Source organism: Coloeus monedula (assembly GCF_965178545.1).
Source record: "Coloeus monedula genome assembly, chromosome: 2".
In the NCBI taxonomy this organism is placed as follows: Eukaryota; Metazoa; Chordata; class Aves; order Passeriformes; family Corvidae; genus Coloeus; species Coloeus monedula.
Window position 1 is genome coordinate 63,250,213 of NC_138782.1, and position 13,730 is coordinate 63,263,942.

General features: G+C 42.2%; 1 protein-coding gene across 8 annotated transcripts in view; it reads right to left on the bottom strand.

The window, feature by feature from the left end:
• The window catches only part of EYA4 (EYA transcriptional coactivator and phosphatase 4), a 141,118-nt gene extending 128,869 nt beyond the window's left edge, over nt 1-12,249 (bottom strand). For 2 of the 8 annotated variants that reach the window (XM_082303135.1, XM_082303128.1), the window contains exon 1: nt 11,597-11,932. The gene's annotated coding sequence lies outside the window, so the exon portion shown is untranslated. Of the gene's footprint in view, nt 1-9,751; nt 9,883-11,596; nt 11,935-12,158 lie in introns of those variants that run through there. The other 6 variants (XM_082303130.1, XM_082303133.1, XM_082303134.1 and 3 more) reach the window with 6 other exon arrangements.
• Nucleotides 12,250-13,730: the final 1,481 nt, after the last annotated feature.

Genomic DNA, 13,730 nt, shown 5'->3' on the forward strand with positions numbered 1-13,730 from the left:
TTGTTATTTCCATCTTCCTTTCTGAGCACATGAATTCATGCCAGACACTAAACACAGTAATCAAAACAGACACAATTCATGCCATCAAGCCGCAACACACTGAAAACTCCTCAAAGTTCAGATCAAATTATTGACTTTCATGCAAGTCACTATACACTTGTTAGACACAGTCTTGCAATTTCTGCATGGTCTTCAATGAATATTTGTATAATTGTCAGTTCTGTGTAATTTTCTTCCTTGAACTGAGTTTGCTGGAGGGTGGCATTGTTTGTGTAGCATTTGTGGACATTTTATTCAAAAAAATTAAGATAGTATTCCCACTCTGCATCAGGTACTTCCAACTTAGAAACAAGTCACACCACCACAAAACCATTTGGTACCAATCAAAAACAGGCACCAAGACAAAAAAAAGCAGAGCAACACAGACCATGATGTCCCTGCATCAGTTAGGTACGTAAACCAGGTAGGAAACTAAAAGTGTTGGTGACAATAGATCTGCCTGCTGTCCCATTACCATTATGCAACACAAAAAAAATGGGGAAAACAGAAAGGCTGTAAGCACTGGATCTCATTTACTTTAGGTAAAAGAAGAGGGTGCAGCATCTATCTTTTGCAGCTCTGGCTACCAACTTTATAAATACCCAAATGTGAACTAAAACTGATTCCCCTACTCTTCCTACCCCTCCCATCCCATATCTGTGCAATGAATAAGAAGGATTAAATTTAAGAATATAGAATTATAAACTCAGCAATACCTCCCTTATCCTAGCAATGCACAGCACACCGAAATTGCCAAGATTGAGACCAGAGCTACAAATCCACTGATGCTTAGGAGCTTCTCAACTGTACAAGACCTCATCACTCATGCTTAGAGAAGGCATGCAGCTACACAGACTTCATCTATCTCATTCCAAATTAATCAATTACAGAATTTTCCAAATAGAAATGAATAAAACAAATACTGAGACTTCTGTCCTTGATTTCTAAACAAGTCTAATCTAGAATCCCACTGTGTTCCCCTAAAAATAAAGAGAAAATAAAGGTGGTTTACAGGGAAAAGAAACAAAACCCAAACAAGTAACGCAAAGATGACACAGATAGAAGCATACTCTGTTAAGATTTTTTATTAAAATTTTGTTTTCTTACTAGCTGGCCATTTCAATGTTTTAAACAATTAGGGTTTTTTTAGGGGGAACAATTTTGGTTTTTACTACATATGATTTGGTATTTTGGTTAACTTCTGAGACAATTATTCTCTCTTTTTTTTGTAGAAATAGCTGTAAATAAACCAAATAAAACATTTCAATTCTTTATAAACAAGAGACTGAAAACAGAAAGAAAAAGGCTGTACTTTGTTAGCCAGAGTATTTAAGGACACACTGTCAACTTGAAAATATTATTTATTTCTTTTCCTCTCTCCCCAAAAAAGCATGTCAAATTTACCTTTTATACACAAAAAGCCCCCCCAAAAACCTTGTGACACAAAACTTGTATATAACAAAAAAAAAGCTATTTCTAAAACAGAAACATTCTAGAATTTAGGAGAACCTAAAAATGAGCATATCCACAAGGTAAAAGAAAGCAGCAGTTTTACAAGGCTGAAGAACTTGATGCAAAGAACCCAACCACATGGATTCATGAAAGCTGTGACAGCAGAGTACCTTTGATCCTATTTGCTTTAAAAACCATGCCACAGTTTGAAGAGTGTATTCAACAGTATGAGGATGCCATGAGAGTTACTGCAGAAGTTCAGATACTCCCTAGGATTACTAGAAACATCCTGGTGAAGGAGGAAGTTCGCAGCATGCCCATCCTTTTTAGGTGTGAGTCACTGTCCAGTAGCTGCTATTCCTGTTACTGCCAAGTGTCTCACATGAAATTCTTGAATGGAACATTTTGAAATGTCAGAAAGAAACACAAAGTTAACCAACCCAAAAGAAGCCTGGGCACTTTGGTTCTGGTTTGGTAGAAGAAATGAAATGTTATTCTTAACTAAAGTTGACAGTAACCCCTAAATATTGCATTTGAGAAAGTGTTATTTTTTCATTCCATGAACAACGGGAAATAAAAAGTGTGAATGCAGAACTGTCCCAGAATATGGAACTCCTTCTGGTGCCAGCATGCAGCTTGGGTGGTTTCTGACAGAACAGAATGACAATTATTACTCACCAAACCTAACACTGCTGCACCCCAGCCATCAAGTCAAACTGAAACCATCAGAACACAATGACTGAAAAGTAGAAAATTTTCCATGTACCACCTTTGTCCAGCACAAATGCAAAACGCCATACCAGATGTCCTGTGTAATCTACATTTTTTATGCTGATCCTCACATGAGCTGTCTGCACTCATTTCAGCTCCTGGCCCACCAGCAGCCCTCATAGGTAACTGAAATGTTGTGACATCTGTGGAACAGCTCGCAATCCTACAGGCAAACCTCTTTTATTCTGAGCCCGCAGTAAGTGTGCCACACAAAGTAATTGTGAAAAACAGTTATTCTCAGATTTTAACTAAAACTACTGTTTTGACAGTGCATCCTTTACCACATTTCCCCATTTAGATATTTATTAGCTGTGCTCAAACTATGTTAGATTCTCCTTTGATCAACTAAAATTTGTTAATCCCCTGGAAGAAACATTTTCCAATTGTTTAATTACTCCTCTGGTCTTAAGTATGAAACCTCCAATTTTTCAAACTACCTTTCTAAAGCTAAGAAAGGGTACAGCTTTACAGTAGTAGCTGCACCCGTACTACCTACACAGATAATGTAACCCCTCTTACTCTGCTGAGTACTTAGTTTAAGTTAGTACTCCTTTTTTTGGCTACAATACCATCATTATTATTTGCTATGGCCTCCATTTGTTTGGGGTTTTTTTAAATAAACTGCTGGCTTGTAGGGAAGTACATACTGTTTGCTTGCTTTCAGTTTGCTCAACGAGCCAGACTACTCTCATCAATCTGCACTCCTCATTATTTACCCACCCCTCAGTCTTTGTAGTAGCAGTACTTTAGGCATTACAGCCTAACAACAGAAGTATAAGGAAGTTTGTAAGAAGAAAAATATCTTTTATTGGGTCAGCAATTGTTCTAATCAAGGGTATTACTTCTTGTCGAACTTACTAATCTTGTGTCACCGGTAAAATAATAAATAGGTTTTGATTTGATGATTGCCCCATGAAAAACTCTTTGTAATAGCATGCTTTTTAAAGACTTGTTAACAAGTAACTATTTGTGAAATCTATGCTTTATTTTGCTGCTTAATCCATTTCATTTGTGCCAAGCTGATTTTGTATCCCTCAACTGTATTAATCAAAAAGTCATGTCAACTCCAGATAGACTTACAGAACTTTATTACATCACTACGCTTATCTTTGGAAATCAAACTTGTACTCACATCAAAAATAATATTGCTGGTTTGGCTTGCCTGAGTGTTTATAAACCCGTGATGCGGAATAGTGTGCATATTCCAGTGTTATATGGGAACAACATAAAAAAAGTCATTTGGAATGTGATAGCCTGTAAGTTAATACTTTGTGACAGTGGAGACTAATAAAAAATAGTTGCCATAAATTAAGCACTTGTCTACAGTGACAGCTATGTAATGGCCACTTCTGAGAAATTATTGCACTTCTTTCCCCAGGAATAGTGATAAAAGAATGCAGCCTGTCACGAGCGCTGCAGCCCTTGGCAGTGACGTCCTATTTCTAGTGGGGTTATGCTCCTCCTGTTCCCTGCAAGTCCACATTTTGGACAGCAGTGCAAAGATCTGGAAAAGTTCTGTCATCTGGTATCATGTCTGAACTCCTGCCTTCCTTCAAGAAAATCACAGCTGTCCCCTCCAAAGGCCCCAGCACTTTCCCTATTGTTTTAACTTGCACATGTATCTGCAAATTATTTGCAGCTACTTCAATTTTAGTCAAAAATCCCTGCATCAACACAACCTTTTGATTAAGATCAAGGGATCATTTTTGTAGGCAATGTTTTCATTCTGAAAAATTCCACCTATCCCGCAGACTTGAACCCTGCACTTCAGTTAATAGAGGTGGCAGATTAGGTAACGGAGACTGTGGTTCTGCAGCTATTTCTGCAGCACCGCTGCCAGGCTCAGCAGCACGGGTGCTGCCACTCATTCCGACCTTTGCCTCGTTGCCAGCACAGCTGTTTGTGAACCACAGCAGGAACAGATCCAACTTAAACGAGTGGCCGGCAGAGGCGGGTTAAGGGGCTGCTTTAGAAGCGCTGCCACCAAATGTGAAACCATGGCTTCACACTTTTCTGTCCTCTACCACAGAAAACAGACGGAGGTAGGACTGCAGATAGGGTTAGTCACACATGAGGTTACTTCTTGATGCTTATATGAACCAATATTGCTAGATAATGATGCAAAAAACAGCAAAATGCTGGATCTCTTCCTACAGACCTATTATCAAAGTATTCCAGACTAAGTCCTGATTTGACAGCATCTCTCAAACTGCTGTTCCAATCCTGGACTTCCTTCAATGCAGATCTAAGCAAGATCTCAAAAAGCTGGGCAATTTCACAACTATCAGGGAGCAAACTCTTCTATTTCATTTGTTTTATGCCAAAAATTTGACTGCTCATCTAGCCCTTGCAGAAATCAGACTATCATTTAATCAGAAAATTGGAAAACAAACTGAATCATAGATAACTAGCTACCAGAAGTGACTAGGAAACACATTATCTAGCCATTTCAGCTGAAAACCTCCTGTTGCAGGTGACTCCCAGACATATTGCTGCACAGTGAGCTCAGGATTCAGATGGTACTTTGAGCACAAAAATATTGCTTCTCTGAAGGAGCAATTAACTGAAAAAAGTTAATTTGAACATTATATTAGATCCTTCTACCATGCCAGATTAGAATAAACATAAAAAATAGGTGTCTGAGTGGAAAAGTACTTTCATCTTCCCATTTGGAAAATCTGCCACAGTCCCAAATCTTGCCTTGGGGTAACAGGAAATGTTATTTTCAAGACCCTTTCCCAGAATATAATCTCTGCATTTGTGAAAACTTCTATACCATTCAGCCCTATTAGTTGTCAACTTCCCAGTTCTCTGTGTTAAGAAGACCAGAACAGAAATGCTAGGTTGAGTTTGAGTTGTGTTGCTAGAACTTGGTAGAGGAAATGTGCATAATCTCCTTGAGCTGTGCCTGGCTTTGCGAAACCATGTCTATGCTGGGACACTCGGGAGAGCTGGAAGAAGGACCTCACATACAGCGTGATGTCAGGATGCATAAACTGAAGTGTACAGAGTCTGGTGTAGCTGCTCTCTCTTCAGAGTAAGATAAACTTCATTTTCTGTGGAGTTCTGGGAATATACTACAGTAAATAAAAAGAAACATCCAGATGGGTTTTGATACGGTAAACGGACTTCATGCCTTTCTTTGAATAGATTTGGCATTCATGAAATGTCCCTGAATAAGCACAACCTGATTACTCATTTCTTTGAGCAACAAAGTTGCCTTAACAGAATTAAAACAATACAGACAATTAGCAATATTTCTAACTGCATCATTTTCAAGAATACAGTTACTGTAAAAGGCATTTCTGTGGTCATTTATAAAATGCTACAAAAAAAAAAGTTCTAACATATAAATGCCTTGTATGGAGTACAAAAATGCCTTGAAATGGAAGAAAAAAATATATAGTTTGGATGTTTATACTTAACTCCCATTTTTTTCCCTAAGTATTGCAGGATTACTTCTCTCTTCATGTGATCTCACACATATAATACATATTGCAATACCCCACCAAAAAAGCAGACTGAACTAAGAATAGAGGACTAGATACTCATCTGGCATAATGTGAGACCACTCCAGTAATTTCAGCATTCCTACTCCAATTTGCAACAGCTAAGGATCTGGCACAAAACATCAAGTTAAGTTTCCAATTACCTCATGCACCAGCATTGATTTCAACAGTTATATACACACAGTCATAGAGGAGAATTATTTGAAAAATTGCAAACTCAGCTCTGTATTTCTTTTACTTTTATGGTCTAAATCAGACCCTACATGGTATTTTAATTTAAGTTTTTGTGGTTTAATTATATATATTTCAAGAGCAGACTAGTTACTTGCTGATCTACCCAATTAAAAAAAAAAAAGGCAGCAGTAATTTTTTACGCTTCTGAGAATGTGAACTTGTACTGGGTCACATCACAATAGTAGTTAATTTTAATGCCGCCAAAAAATCTAGTGCATACTAACTTAAATGCTTAAGTAAAAAGTTAACAACTATGCAAAAATCAGTCTTCTGTATGTGAATATTTTTCAGGTTGCCTTGGGAGGTCTTTTTTCTAATTTTCTACTCCAAATTGGTCAAATTTTATAGTCCAGCACAACCCTAGTGCAAAGAGAGTATTCAGTCAGCCCAGACAGACAGAGGTCTTCAGAGACCGCATTTAAATTACATCCAACTGAACTGCCCTCCACTGTAGATCTACGAACATCTACTTAATGAAAAATCATCGTAACAGTGCTTATTTATTTAGTTCTAGGAAAAAGACATAGATCTCCAAAGGAATTTATGCACAGAAATCCTCCAAACTTCTTTTCAAATCCATGATAATTGCAGCCTAGCTAAAATTCTAGTGTGTAGTACCCAAGCCTAACAGCCTAAGACCAAAAAAGTCTCACTGGTGTATGGAGTGAGAAGTTCTGAAGATAATCACTAGTCATTATACTATTCCCTTAGAGAAATAAAGAAATTTTAAACATATTGAAAATAAAATGCTTAAACTTTAGTATTCCTCTGACAGCCATTAGCATCTGACATTTTGCTCAAAAGCCTGATAACTAGCCTATATGATCCTGTGACTGAGACTGCCCAGTGATACATTTCAATACAGGATAGTCAATCATCAAAGTAATTTTCACTGTTTAACATTAAAGCAAAAAGGCAGCCAGCTATTCGACACATTTCTCAGGCTTAGAGACAAAAAGAAGAAACTGCTGTAAAAGAGTTTTTGCCTTTAAGGTCCTGTATTACAGGCATCCCAAAAGCAGTCCTTCTGGCAGCATTGCAAACTACAATGTGAACTAAAAACGTGAGTTTTATTGCCTTTTCAAAAGGATTTTACTATTTATTTGACATATAAGCACTCTTCTTATCTGAGCTTTTGCGCTGCAAAATGCATCCAAGTTCCTTCAACCACTTCTGATTTAATGACAGATTTAATAACATTGCAACACAGAAGTGTGGAATTGGCCAAAAAAGTTATTTCACAAAAATCTGATTTCTGTACAGCAACATCTAAAATGTCACCTAATACATAGAAGTAAAGCAGAAAGTTTTTAATGTATATTGTAAATCCTGAGTCTTTGATAAGTAAGACATCTACTAGCTTTAAAAGACCATAATTTATTTTTAATAACCATTTTTATTTAATTTTTCAAAGAGTAGCAGTTTATGCCTTCAGTAGAACCATGCCCTGAAATCTCAGGGGTGATAAAAGGGCCATGCCAAAGCTGAAAGGTTTCGAATATCAAACTATACTATTATGTCAGGGTCAGCAAGATCAATTAGCACTTTTCAATGACAGAAAAAGGTTAAGTGGGACATACATTTGCACAATATTCAAATCCAAAGAAGAAAAATAGCACATATTAGGCGTACTTATAAACCTCTTGGTCAGTGACTGAATTTCAACACTCTTCTTCCAGTTGCATACCATAAATGCTGGGTTTTTTTAACACAAAATGTCAAGAATATTACAGATATATTAGATAGCAGAAATACTATTGGATTCCCAAGTACAAAGGAAAAAACAAAGACATCTGAGTGTTGCTGCTACCAGACTTGGTTTAGCGGTGAACTTCCAAAAAGCTTTAAAAATACTTGACAAGCTTGACATATATCTGTTAATTTGATGCCCCTGTTGTTTGTACTTTTCCTGCAAACCCTGAGAGTACCAAAACGAAACCTAGTGAGCAAATAAACCTATTCCTATGCTTCAACTGAAAAACAAACCTAATCCCACCCCTCAATTTGAAAATAGTAATCTGTAAATTAACTCATCCTAAATCTGGGAAAAAAGCAAGTGTACACCTTCTGCAACTAACAACCATCCAGAAACATGCACACAGGAAGTGAAGAAACTTATGTTTCAATTCTTAATGTCACAAGAATACTCACTAGAAGCACAGGTATGTTAGAAGTTAATTCGACACCTGTTAATTCAAGCGTTGCAGTCATAAACATAGCCTGAACAAAGTAGCTGGTTATGATATCAAATAAAGCCAGCATAAAATCACAATAAAAATCCGAGAGATTAAGAAAACCTAAGGAAAAAGCACCCTGTGCTGAAATCAGTGATTTAGATTAGTATTGCACCGAGTAAGAGCAACGCAAGATTACTTTTCCTCAACGATATATTTCAAAATGTCTCTTCTTTAAGCCTGTTTTTCAAGGAGTGATTTGAAATATTTACTACCAGACAGTACCTAATTTTAGGTTTTAAGTGCTTTAACAGCTCTATGAAATATGATCAGCAGCTGCAATATAGAAGTATGCTGAATAAACGCTCCTTATAAAAAGGGAGACCTGCTCTACCCTGAGTTCATAAAATCCCTACTTTCAAGAAGGAAAAAGATAACACAGAAAAAAATAATGGCTGTGTCCTAGAGCGTTTAACAGAAATTCCAGGATTTTCTTTTTTTCTTTCTGTGGTAAGTTTTGTATTTAAGAGGGTAAAATGCTGTTTAAATTTTAGCACTAGTGGATTGCACACAACATCGTCCAATACCACCACTTCAACAAGGAAACAGTCGGGTACCTTCCCTCGCCAAATGCCAGTGATTAACATTAATTCTAGGACTTGCATAAGGTTTAAAAGAGTTGCATAAAGTTTAAAGAGTTAAACTTTAACACTTGCATCAGATGCTAAAAATATGCCACATGATACTATCTATAGCTGTATTTCTACAGTTGCCTTGTTTGAAATATTTTAACTGGGAACTTCAATTAACTGAGAACCCACTAGTACCCTACCCAATACATTGCTTGTTTAGAATTTATTTATTCCATTGACGTAATCCATACAGAATAAATTTATGCTGCAAAATGTTGTGAGGCCATTAATAAAGACAAATCCAGCAAGAGTAACCTTCAACTAAATTTATTATCAATACCATCATATACATGTAACAATTAATAACTGCATACAAATTATCTGAACAAAGGAACATAAAAGATTAATCAACCTACTCCACTTTCATTTCTATTAAATTTGGTTGAAGAACATTTGGTAACATAAATACCACAGTTTTCAAAAAAAAAGCAAACAGAGCTGTTTCAGATATAGACCAGCTAATGTTAGACGTCAAACAGAGAAAGAATCACCGTGAAGAGAGAGAAATGTCAGTCTGTATTTCCACTTTACTCACAGTATGATATATATTGCAAGTATGCAGGCATTTGTTATTTGGCACCATTTTCAGAAATGTTAGGAGAAAAAGTCAGACCAGCAGCAATTTTGCCAAATTTTCCTTTTGAGTGTTAAGGAAATGAAACAAAGATATGGCCTGAGCTTTAATGCAAAGTACATGCTTCAAACATCCAACTCTGAGGTCAAACCAGAAAATCTATTTGCCAAACAGAAAAGATGCCGTCTTTGTATAATTCCCTCTAGATCTAAACTGCTGATTAGTTTATCTTAGATACGCTTTCTAGTCTCCGCAAATGCAACACGTAAAACAAAACTTAGAAAACTGTAAATACTGGTTCCTTACTGTTCTAGCATGACTTCATACTTAAACTGGAACCGGCCAAGGCGCTCCCTTGTCTGGTACAGCGTGCCTCCGGGATTTTTGTAAAATACCAGCTATTTCACACCGCCACGCGCGAGCCCAGCGCGTCCCTCCGTGCGCTCGGCTGCAAGCCCTGCCCGCGGGTACGGAGCCGGCAGCACCGCGCCTGCTTGGCTCGGAGCGGCAGTTTCATAAATGTAAATGAAACTTTAGATGCCAACTACCGATTGGCAGCGGCGATGCCGTGGGATCCCTCTCTCCCTTCCCGGCGGAAGGCGCCGCGGGGCTGCACCCCGGGCAGCCCTGTGTCGGGCCGGGTACGGCGCGGACACCCCGCGGCTCGGGGAGAACCGCCGTGTGAAACCCAGATGGCAATTCTCCGCGGGTATCTGACTTTGGAAATGTCTGTAATGACAGCGGGAGAAGGAAATTAATGGCTAAGAGCCCACTGGGTTTGAACACGGAGAATCCTGTTACCTCCTCGGGGATCAAGTACGCGCACACACCCGCACGCACGCACACGCACAAGGCTTACCCACGTGGAAAAGCTTTCTAACCAAAACACAAGTCCCCGCATTGCCGGTGGAAAAGGCGGCGGGACCCCCGCGCCGGGGCTTCCCCGTGCCCCGTCCGCCGGCGCAGCGGGGACCGCGGCGGGGGCGGGGGCGCCGTGGGACGACCCGAAAACGCAACGTTTTGTCTTTAAACCACAAGAAAAACAAGCCGGGGCGGGGGAAGGGAAAGGCAAGAGACATCCCTCAGGGAGAGGAAACGGAGAGGAACAAAAACAACGGGCAGCTCTGTCCCCGCTCCCTTCGGACGCTGGAAAAAGTGACCCCCGGAGCCCCCGCGGCGGCTGCCGGCCAGGAGGCAGTGGGAGGCAGCTTGCCCCGTCCGCCGGCACCCCGACCGCGGCACGGTCGCAGCGCTCCCCCCCGAAGCAGGCGGGCAGCGGAGGCTCCCGAGCGCTGCCGGCGCTGGGGCAGCGCGGGGCCGAGGGCGGGCGGCGGAACTGACCGGCTCCTCTGCCGCCCGTGCCTGCGCGTCCCGGCCGGGCTGCCTCGCCCCCGCGCTGACCTGACCCTCGCTGGAGCAACGGGAGTTTCGGAAAGGGACTACCATCCCTGCGTGTTTTCATGCCGCTCTGTCCGGAGGGGACCCCCGCCGCCAGAAATGTTGTTTCCTCCCAGCCCCCGGTCAAGCCGCCGCTGGCCCTCGCAGGGGCAGGCTGTCGGCAGAGCGACCCGGCGGCTAGCAGAGCCCTCTTGCCCACCCCAGGCGGGCGGACAGCCCCCGGCTGCTCGCGGGGCACAGCCCGGGCCCCCCGTTTCCGCCGCACCGGGAGTGGGCGGGAGGCGCAAGCGGGGAACAATGAGACGGCAGCCGTCGCGGCTTGCTCCTGTCTTGGGGATTACCCCAGCAGCCCCGGTAACACCCAGCCGAAGAGCAGTGAGGGCAAAACGGCAGGGAGTGTCACCTGGAGAGAGGCAGAAAGTCTGGCTGGGCGTGGAAAAATCACCCCGTCCGCACGGGAGATCAGTTTGGTTTTTTGCAATTAAATTCGCGTGGAGCCGGCAGTGAAAGCTCATCTCTACCCCGCGATGGACGGCTCCAATGCTCCCTCCCATCATATTTGTTTTACAGCAACTTTGTTGTTGTTGTTGTCATCGAACCGACGCGAAAACAGTCCTAAATAAACGCTAAATACAAGCACACGCACACACCCCCTCCACGAACACATGCACATGAAGCAGGGAACCCGTTTCCTCCACCTCCGAGCAGAAGGGGTGGGAGGGAGACGCAGGGACGGGGAAGTCAGAGACTCACCTTCTCGCTGCCGGAATCTGCCGCTACCTTTATTTTAGGGCCGCTCCTTATTTATTTATTCTCGTACCTTCTCCGAGCCGAGGCTCCCCTTTTGCACTGTTCCTCTGGCAAAAACAGAACATCCCCTCTAAAAGTCACCCCCCCCCACCCCCACCCCCCTTTTCTCCACACACAAATAAAGAGCAACTCGGAGCAAAACGGGAGGAGAAATTCGGGGCGGGGGGGGGAGGGGGGGAGGTAGATGGAGGAGGAGGCTGGTACGGGAGAAGCCAAACACTCCTCGCACTAGAGTGCAACTAGTTGCTTCTCACTCACAGGAACGTAAAAAGCTTCCCTGGCAAGGGACGGGACTTCCCTAAGAAAAGGTAACCCCCTCCCGCCCTCCCGCCCAAAAAGGCCGTCCCGGGAGCGCGGAGGTAAGGGGCGCGGAGCCGGGAGCCAGCGCAGCCCCGGGCGCCGCTCCGCACTTGTGCCGGGAGCTGCCGCCGGGGCTGCTCCCTGTGCCGGCCCCTCTCGGCACGGCAGCCCCGCTGCCCACCCGCCGCTGCCCCGCTCAGCTCACCGGCACAGCCGCTGCCCCGGGCTCGGAACACCGCGGCGGGCACGGACCGCCGGCTGACCCGGACACCAGACAACTCCAAAGTGTCCCTCCCGCGGTCCCCGGCCACGCAGCCCGGGGCCTGAACCTCTTGCTCTCGGTACTCCCTGGCATCTGCAGTTAGTAGTGATGGGAGCAAAGGAGGGAGCCCTGAACGGCAGGGGTTGATTAGTGCCAGTCCACTGAGGTACAGGTAGTGAAGTCCACACTTCACTTTTTCCCCTTGTTTTTTTCTAGAAGAAACCAACACTATAAAGTAATCCTGAGTTTTAATGATCAAGTTCATACTCGATCAAGTGCTACACAACAGGACTGGTTGGCGTACCCTCTTATAGGATATATTTGTCTCCCTTCTCTCAAACTGGTCATTGTGGATGAAGTCCTCTCCTGCTCTGAAACTGAACACTCTTCTCTGCAAAGAAATTCAGCAGCTGCATTTGGTCCTCTTTGCTCCTTTGTGTGGGGAAGCAGAAGAAAATCCCTAATTGCTTAGTCACATTTCATACTCTTACCCTTCACCTTGTATTATCTTCTGACTATACTTTCACTGAGTGGATTGAGTGGCTCTTGTTCAACCAGCTGCATCACCCTCTTTCTGTCAAGCTAACTTCACTCTCCAAAGGATCTATGTAAAAAAATTAAAAGAGGAGGCAAAAGTTAGGCCCTATATTTGGAGAGAGATGTGTGAGAAAAGTCCTGGCTTTCAGAAGTCATGAATGTTAGAAGTTTTTGAGGTCAGCAAATCACATGAAATGAGTGGGAAAAAAGTACTGATTTGTGAAGATTCTTTCCTAGTGAAGATTCTTTCCTACCTGCCTTCTCTTTTCTCATTTTGCATTTGGTAATACTATTTAAAGCTATTTAACTTTACTCAAGCCTCTGCATTTCATAATTTGCATTGAATGAATTGTACTAACATGGTCATCTTTCTCCTAAATAATTTCAGACTTCAGATGATTTAATCTTCATGAAAACAAGTCTACAAAAACGCTGTATTTGCTGTCTTGGAACAGTTACCACTCAGAAAGAGGACAGACTTGGAAAACTCCTTTGACCTACAGAAATACGGCTAGAATAACTTTTAAACTAAAAAAACCTCCCAAAGCCTTCAAATTGACATAGTGTAGGACAAGCCAGAAATAGGAAATTAATTTTCAAAATGAGAGTTTAGAGAGTAATTGGAAGGGGAGAAAATTCAGATTTGCAGAAGTAATCATGATTGACAACCCTGCCACAGACTAAGTTGTGACTAATGCCAGCACCCATCATCCTAACAGGCTCCTTCTGCGAGGAAACAACTCCTTCCTTTCGAGGGGACTTTTGTGCGTGGCAGCACGGTGGTCTAGCGTGAGGTACTCGAACATGGTAATGAAGGTTTTCTGGAGTCTGGTTTCCTTCCACTTCAATGAAGTGAATTCCTGTTGCAGGGAACAGTCCTGTAGTAACATTGTTTGCTTTAATAGACATATCACTTTAAAGCAAGCTCTTAACCATCTGTTGCACTCTCTCTTAAAATGTACAGCTGACTTGAAAAGA